We start from the raw sequence: 8,523 nt of genomic DNA, 5'->3' as shown, positions 1-8,523 counted from the left end.
GACCGCCGTTCTGTCCCACCCAAGGCAGCTGGGGAAAGGCAGGAGCACGCGTGGGCGCAGCCTGGCCAGCGCTGAGCTTTCTGTGGATCCCCCGTTGCTGGAAGAGAGGGGGGGGGGAGAGAGAGAGAGAGAGAGAGAGAGAGGGAGGGAGGTGTGGGGAAGTCATCATGAGAGAAGGGCAGAGCCAGGGTAGGAGCCCAGATGCCTGCTCCGAGGAGCAACAGCATGGAGTTCACCTTGGTAGAGCAGGTCCCCTGGACCCCTCTTCCACTGATGGGCTCCTGACAGCATGGGAGGACATCCCAGCCCTGCACTACTAGCTGTAGGACTCAGGGCAAATCACGAACCTCTCAACATCCTCCTCCCCAGGCGGACAGTGACGAGAACCTGTTCCATCAGGCTGTTGAGCATCTCGTGACAACGTGCACAGAGCATGTGGCACCAGCCTGGGACCAGGCGGGGCCAGCGCTCATGAACACTCATTCTCATCATTATTAAGGCTGCCTTGATATTAAACCTAAACCTGAGTCCTGACTGCAGGGCACTGCTGTGGTCCTGCCCATGCATCTCTGTCTGTCTGTCCTTCTTTTCTTCCTTTCCAATAAACAGCCATCACTTCTCTAACTTGAGTGTGTCTGTGTTTCCGGAAGCTTAGAAGAGCCTCTTTAACGTGTAAATGCAAAGAATTGTATCAATCCATGACCCCCCAGCAGTTGCCTGGCAGTAGCTCGTTACTCAGTGGGAATCCCTCATATGGCTTTCCTCTCAGGGTTTGCTGGTTAATTAGAAATGTCAGGTTACAGAATAGATGTGAGGTCGAGGTTAACTTCCTTGAATAGTGAGCTGGGCCAGGTCCCCTTTGTTCTGGCCAGAATCTGAGGTTAGTCAGGCCTACGTGTGTCAGGTACACAATTGTCAGGTCCCCGGCCAAAGGGTTGGGAAGTTGACACGGGATCCCCAAGAGGAAGACAGATGTCAGGGGAGGCAGAGAGCCTGGCCGCTAACCTGTCACTGCCACTCCGAAGCCGCCAGGGTCCAATGAGGCTGAGCTGCTCCCAGGCAACACCTTCCCAGGCTCACGGAAGAGTCCGAGTTTTTCCTGGACGGCTGTGTTCACCTTCGCTGGAAACATTGTCAACTTTAAATAAGTGGATAAGAATACACATTGCTTGGGAGGAGGAAATTTGTATGGATTTGTCAGAGCCCAGGTGGCCACGATGCCTGGTTGCTCCAGCACTCTGTGTCAAACCTGTGGGAGAGGCAGCTGACAGGGGACAGCTTGGCCTTTGAGGGGTTGGGTCTCAGTGCTCACTGGGTCATTGCAAACAATGAAACGCAGTCAGAGGCCCTGCCCAGCTGGTGGGGCGAGAGGTGGTGGAGGCTATTTCAAGACTGAAGTGGAGGGAAGGAGCCAATGTCCCAGCCTGTCCGGAGGAGGAACTGTGGCACCCTAGGGGCCTGGCGTCCATCAGCAGTGAGGCCGTGTGTGTGTGTGTGTGTGTGTGTGTGTGTGTGTGTGTGTGTGTGTGTGAGAGAGAGAGAGAGAGAGAGAGAGTGAAGTGGGCATGAGCGTGGACAGGGATGGACATGTGTGCTTGTGCCAGGATGGGTGTGTGTGAGAGCAGGGCTGCACAAGTGAAGGTGTGCGCGCGGCCGTGCACCGGGGCGCTGTGGTGGGGTATCCCGAGGTGTGTACCTGAGGATGGGTGATTGCACAGGCAGGAGTGTGGTCCATGTGCCCACGCACGTGTGTGACTGTGTGTGGCAGGTGTATGAGCAAATGGCAGTTTGTCTTCGGGGTTCGCTGGCCTGGGCCTGAATGGGGTGGCAGACTTGCTGGTCACCTGACCGACAGCGCTGTAATGAGAGCTGTTATGGGACCTCTTGGTCCCAGGACCCAGAACCATCCAGGAACTGTGGACAGAAAACAAGGAATAAGGAAGTCCTAAAGGTTTCTGTGTGTGCTCATGTCAAAGAACACACGGTGACCTTTGCCTCTGTCCCTTGCTCTTGCTGCTGTGTTTTTGTCCCTTCCCCCAGGGAAGGAGAGAGGCCTCTTTCACTTTCTTCCAGTTGTTTTTACTTTCAAATTCCCTTGATTAAACACCGAGAAAGGCGAGGTAGCAGTGGCCTGATGTGTCCCAGCTCGGGCTCAGTGAGGGCCTTGGCCAGGGGCCACTGTGCGTGGAGACGGCGAGCTCAGGAGCTGGCCTTGGTGCTGTGGGGAGCCAGCCCAGCCAACCCCACGGGGGAGGCTGTGACTTCCAGGGACGCGCAGAACTGGTTCTCTGGGCCTCCTCCCCTGTGCTGCTGAGAAAACAGCACCCGGAGGAGACATCTGTCCAAAGTAACAGCGAGACTGGTACTGGAGCTGGGACCAGAACAGCTGTCAGGCCCGGGGTTGGTGAAAGACATCTGGCTGACCGGCCGACAGCAGGTAACGGCAGGAGCTAACAGTCTGTGCCAGACAGCATGGCCCCAACACCTTGGTCTCCCTAGGCGATGTTTGGGACATACTTATTACTGAAAGATCTTTGTGGTTTATTGGAAACTCACATAGAACAGGGTGGGCATCCAGTATTTTATCTGGAATCCCTAACCTGGAGCTTACATCCACTGGTGTGTGTTGTCCAGTGTCAAAGGCTCTGCAAGGAATTTGCAACTAATAGGAAAAAACTGAGGTTTGTCAATGATCTACATGTGAGGACAGACTTGGGCCACTCTTGGAATAATGCCTCTCTCTCTCTCGGGGTCTAGAGCAGTGGTTCCCAACCTTTTTTGGGCCATGGACCGGTTTAATATCAGAAAATATTTTCACGGACCGGCCTTTAGGGTGGGACAGATAAATATATCACGTAACAGAGACAAGCGTCAAGAGTGAGTCTTAGACAGATGTGACAGAGGGAATCTGGTCATTTTTTAAAACTAAAACATTGTTCAGACTTAAATATAAATAAAATGGAAATAATGTAAGTTATTTATTCTTTCTCTGTGAACCGGTACCAAATGGCCCACGGACCGGTACCGGTTCACAGCCCGGGGGTTGGGGACCACTGGTCTAGAGAGTGCACACAGTGCCTAGCCAGTCTTACTGATGCCCAGACCGTCAGTGTCCTGGAGTCACTTCAGCTGATGTGGCAGTCGCCATCTGCATAGTGCTCCAGGCTTTATTCTTCCACCATCTCTTTTGCTTTTCTTTCTCTTCTTTGTTTATCGCTATGGACTGAATGTTGTTTCCCCCAAAATTCATATGTTGAAACCTAACTCCCAAAGGGATGGTATTTGGAAGTGGTCATGAGGGTGGAGCCCTTGTGAATTGGATCAGTGCCCTTCTAAAAGGGACCCCAGAGAGCTCTCTCACCCCTTCCACCAATGAGGTCACAACAAGCAGATCTGTGAACCAGGAAGCGGGTTCTCACCAGACATTAAATCCGCTGGTGCCTTGATCTTAGATTTTCAGCCTCCAGGAAATACATCTCTGTTGTTTATAAGCCACCCAGTCTATGGCATCTTGTGATAGCATCCCAAATGGACTAAGACACTCACGAACACATTTTTGGAAAGGAAAAGGGAAGACTGAAGAAGACAGTTTGCCAAGAGCACCCACCTGACATTGAACTTAGGCGAGGATGGTGCCGTGAACATCTGTGTGCGTGATTCCCACATAAGAGCAGAGCTGGACTTTAGTGTGACAATATCCAGGTGAATGACACCCTCAGACATATCTGTAAATTAAATAATAAATAAGGTGTCTTTATTTGTCTTCAGTAGCACTTTGAAGCCCTGTTCATAATTTGTGGATTGGAGATATGCAAACAAAATAAATGTTTATTGCAAAATATTCAACATGTGAAAACTTAGATTACTCTTGTTCATTTGTACTGTAAAGTGTCACATTTTAGGCTGATTTGTTTACTCATCTGGTTGTGAAATGCTTTGGGATGACTGTTCCAAGTATGATGTCTCTGCTCTGCTCCGCTTCCCTGCACAGTGTCAGGGATGTGTCTGACCTGGGTCTGCCCTGGGTGGGGGGTCATGGATTAGATTTCTGCCTGCTCCCCAGCTTTGAGCTGGTTGGCAGCCACATTTCCCTCGATATCAGCCTTGGCCAAAATCACTGGCAGCTGGCTCACAAACCTGCTAGCACCTCATGCTTCTTCCCATCATGGTTTCCCTAAAGATGCCAGGTCACGAGCTGGATCAGACATCGCAAACACTAGTGGGAAAGAGAGGAGATGCACTGCCTTTTATTTGTGCAGGCAAAGGGCCCATTCAGGGTGGGCAGCAGGCAGACCCTGGCCTCGGGAGACTGGATAAATGGACTTCCTGCTGGCTCTGTTCTCAGGAGCTCTGCTCCAAGAAGTCACTTTGGCGTCTGAGCCCAGAGAAGGAAACCTGGGGCTTGACTTTGGGCCACGTGGCCCTGCCCAACCCCATCTAGCATGAGCTGTGCCCTGCCTGCCTGGACTGGGGGGACAACAGTCATCTATCTGCTGGAACAACACATGGGGACCCTTCTATGCCCAGGGACCTGGGACAACGCTGCCCAAAGAAAGGAGGGGTACTTGTCATGATTTTAGAACTTTAGCATTTTTTTAAGGTTGTGGTGAGAGAATCATGGTTTATAAATTTTTTATTTTATTTACTCATTTCAGAGAGGAGAGAGAGAAATAGAGAGAGAGAGAGAGAAGGAGGAGGAGCAAGAAGCACCAATTCCCATACGTGCCTTGACCTGGCAAGCCCAGGGTCTTGAACCAGTGACCTCAGCATTCCAGGTCGACGCTTTATCCACTGCACCACCACAGGTCAGGCTAACTTCAGCATTTTTGTAAACAGTTGTGATTTTTTTCAAATTTCTTCAAATTAGAAAAATATGACACCAAACTCAACCATAATCATTTCTTATACCACGGTATTCTGTAGAGCAGGGGTCAGGAACCTATGGCTCGCGAGCCAGATGTGGCTCTTTTGATGGCTGCATCTGGCTCGCAGACAGATCTTTAATAAAAAATATAATAACGTTAAAAATATAAAACATTCTCATATATTACAATCCATTCATTTCCTACCTTTCATGTTCATGGTTGCGGGTAGCTGAAGCCAATCACAGCTGTCGTCCGGGACAACACCAAATTTTTATTGGATAATGCATAACATACACAGGTCGTTGTATGGCTCTCATGGAATTACATTTTAAAATATGTGGCGTTCATGGCTCTCTCAGCCAAAAAGTTTCCCGACCCCTGCTGTAGAGTGATGTCTTTGACTTCCACCACATCATCACGTTGGTTAGCCATTTTAAGTGAGAGCCTGTAACTTCCTTAAGGGAGGGGCCTATGCCACCTCGGTGTGGATCTGGCCAGGAGGTGAGCCAGGCCTGAAAAGAAGCAGGGCTGTGAGCGGATCTTCCTAACTCGTGGCTGCACAAGGCAGGTTTGTTTTACCTATTGTTAATGAAGTCTGTTCTCCTTTTTTTTTTTTTTTTACTTTTTTTTTTTTTTTTTTTGGTATTTTTCTGAAGCTGGAAACGGGGAGAGACAGTCAGACAGACTCCCACATGCGCCCGACCGGGATCCACCCGGCACGCCCACCAGGGGCGACGCTCTGCCCACCAGGGGGCGATGCTCTGCCCCTCTGGGGCGTCGCTCTGCCACGACCAGAGCCACTCTAGCGCCTGGGGCAGAGGCCAAGGAGCCATCCCCAGCGCCCGCGCCATCTTTGCTCCAATGGAGCCTTGGCTGCGGGAGGGGAAGAAAGAGACAGAGAGGAAGGGGGGGGGTGGAGAAGCAAATGGGAGCTTCTCCTATGTGCCCTGGCCGGGAATCGAACCCCGGGTCCCCCGCACGCCAGGCCGACGCTTTACCGCTGAGCCCCATCTTTTTTTTTTTTTTTTTTTTTATCTTCCATCTGCCTCTTATTGAACCCTGTCCCTTCCCCACTGCCCTTCCTTCTTCTTTAGCCCTCCTTTGAGGTCTCAGATCTCCTGAGGCCTGGGAACTGAGGAATCACTTGACGGGACATCTACAAGGGAAGCAACTTCCTCACAGCAATCAGGGGACACCTGCCCTTGTGGTTCCTGCAGCTTTAAATCTCCAGCCCTTACATCCGGTTGGGGTGCCATCAGAGAGTGGGGTGGGGCCCGTGGAGGGGAGGGCTGGGTCGGCTGAGGGGACAGAGAGCCTCCTGGCCGTGGCCGGGGAACATCATTTGTACGTCGCTGAGGGAACGCTCCATTGTCCCTGAGCCACCAGCTGCAGGATGGAAGATTTGCTTTTTTCCTCGTCTGAGAACTTAAAAAGGGGAAGGATGAAGAGAAACAGGAAAAACTCAGTTTAGATAAGAGTAGCCAGAGTCGCATCAGATCTTCTGGAATGCACAGATTATGCTGGAATAAATGCATTCATTTATTCAACAAATATTTACTGAGAATCTTTGCAGTGCCAAGCAAGGATCCAGAACTGCCCCAGGGGCTTTAGGAGAGAGTGGCTGTTTTGAATGATTGGATCACATCTGGGTCTCAGTAAGGAAGTGAGTACCATTTTATTGCAGTATTTACCAAAGGAAATATCAAATATTTTTAGTCTCCATCCAGAGAAATTCAACCTCTGCCCCAGCAGCTTCAGACGTTCATGAACACAAACGCGTCAGCCCTCTGAGAACAAGCCCCCTCTTCCTGTGCAGATATGATCAGCCCTTGTGGGCTGTGGTAAACAGGGCAGACATTTGGCTGAGGGCTCAAGGTAAAGGCCGATTATTTAGTCCCCTGAGCACGCAGAGGGCAGAGAGGAAGGAACCGGGGCGGCTCTGGGGCTCTGCCCCCCTGGGAGCGGTGCTGGCCTCACGCTCCCCCTCAGCAAATGCCTTCCCTCCATTTCCTTTTCAGAGCTGGCATCTGCCCTGGGTAGACAGTCACTTTGACTCTGAACCCCGAATGCTGGAGAGGGTGCCCAGGGGTGCTGGAGGAAACTGAGAAAGTACTGCGAATGGAATTGATTACAGTTTTAGGCCTTTGTGGACGCATGGCTTTGTGTCCTTTCAAAACACACACGGATGGGGCAGAGAAAAACGCAGCAGTCAGAAAGGAAGGTCTGAGTCTCACCCGGGAGCAGGTGGAGCGCCCTCTGACGGCATCACGGCCACCTACCTGCACCTTGCACACCACTGAGGACCATCGGTACCTATTTTCTGCTTTCTGGGCATAGAAACAATGACCGAGAGTAAGTTGGAAAGTGAGCCAAGAGTGAGAGTCCAGGCACATGAACAAACCAATGTGAAGGGACTTGCCGTTGTCACTGAGCCACAGTGGAGGGCCAAAACCATCCCTCCAGCTCAGGTGGGAGTGGCCTTTGTTTGTATGAGCCTGCTGAGGGACTTTCTTCTAAAACAATGGCTCTCGAAATCTAGTCACCAGGCCAGTGGCAGCATCACCTGGGAACTTGTTAGAAACGCAAATTCTGAGCCCCAGCCCAGGCCACGGCGTCGGGAGGCCCAGGGCAGGGCCCAGTGACCCGCTTCCGACGCACACTCTCAGGTGTGCCAACCACTGCTCTACAAGGACTCCTCCTGCCATCCTCCACACAGTAGCCTGCACCCAGCCAGTGTCATAACACATACCGTCCACGTCAGAACACCGGATCCCGAGGTTCGGAGAGCGACCCGGAGCTCTGGACTGCCCGGGACGCTGCTGCCCACTGGTCTCTCTTCACCGACGTTCCCCAGCGCTCCTCGGTGGTAAGAAAAGCGGAGCATCAGAGGTGCCTGGACCTTGAGATGTGCTCCCGTAGAGACCACATGGGCCAGCCTTCCGTATGACCCGGACACTGTCACTCAGGGGCAAGTGGCAGAAGGAAGGCTTTACAAGGTGTGCCACGGTCAGGGAAGAGACAGACGGCCTATTTGCACAGTGAGGTCAGTTGAGCTCGCTAGGGATCTGAATCTCGCATAATTGGCACATGAGCTGCATGGGATTCGTTGAGGTCCTCAGCCACACCAGAGTGGGGAGACACAGCTGGAGTAGAGGAGGGTCACCCTCTTCCATCAGTGGGGTCTAAATGCCCCTCCCCCCCCCCTTACCATAGTGAAGCTTTTGTACCTAGAATGGCTAAAGCTCACACTCCACAGTCTTTGGAAGTCTGCAAGGGCATATACTTGATAACTTCTGAGGGAAATGGGAACATGAGGGGGACAGAGGAAATTTTAAAAAGACAGAAGTGGAGGGCAGTGATTGAGGATAGAATGAGGTCCAGAGAGGGGACCATGTGGTCACGTAATGCCCACAGTAGGGACATTGCAGTCCAGGCAGTGAGACACCCACTCTTGACATGCCTTCCTTACCCCAGAGGATAGATTAGCTTAGCCTGGGATGCACAGTGCCATGATCATTATCACTACCATGTGTTACTATTGTGACTGCTTGGCTGTGGGGAGTGAGAGACATCAAGCAAGGCTCAGAGATTTCAGCCTTGGAGTTGCTGGTTGGAAACAGGGGAACGGAAGAATGGGAAGGTTTGGGGAGAAGGAGGG

At 51.7% G+C, this 8,523-nt stretch overlaps 1 long non-coding RNA gene across 1 annotated transcript; it reads left to right on the top strand.

The window, feature by feature from the left end:
- Positions 1-2,119: 2,119 nt before the first annotated feature.
- Positions 2,120-6,458, top strand: LOC136314611 (uncharacterized). The gene is made up of 3 exons (XR_010727340.1): positions 2,120-2,437; positions 4,656-4,805; positions 5,960-6,458. It is a non-coding gene; the product is annotated as an uncharacterized lncRNA (long non-coding RNA).
- The last annotated feature ends 2,065 nt before the right edge of the window (positions 6,459-8,523 follow it).

This window comes from Saccopteryx bilineata, chromosome 10 (assembly GCF_036850765.1).
Source record: "Saccopteryx bilineata isolate mSacBil1 chromosome 10, mSacBil1_pri_phased_curated, whole genome shotgun sequence".
NCBI lineage: Eukaryota > Metazoa > Chordata > Mammalia > Chiroptera > Emballonuridae > Saccopteryx > Saccopteryx bilineata.
Note: the sequence above shows the minus strand (reverse complement) of the source record. Positions and strands in the feature narration are given on the sequence as shown.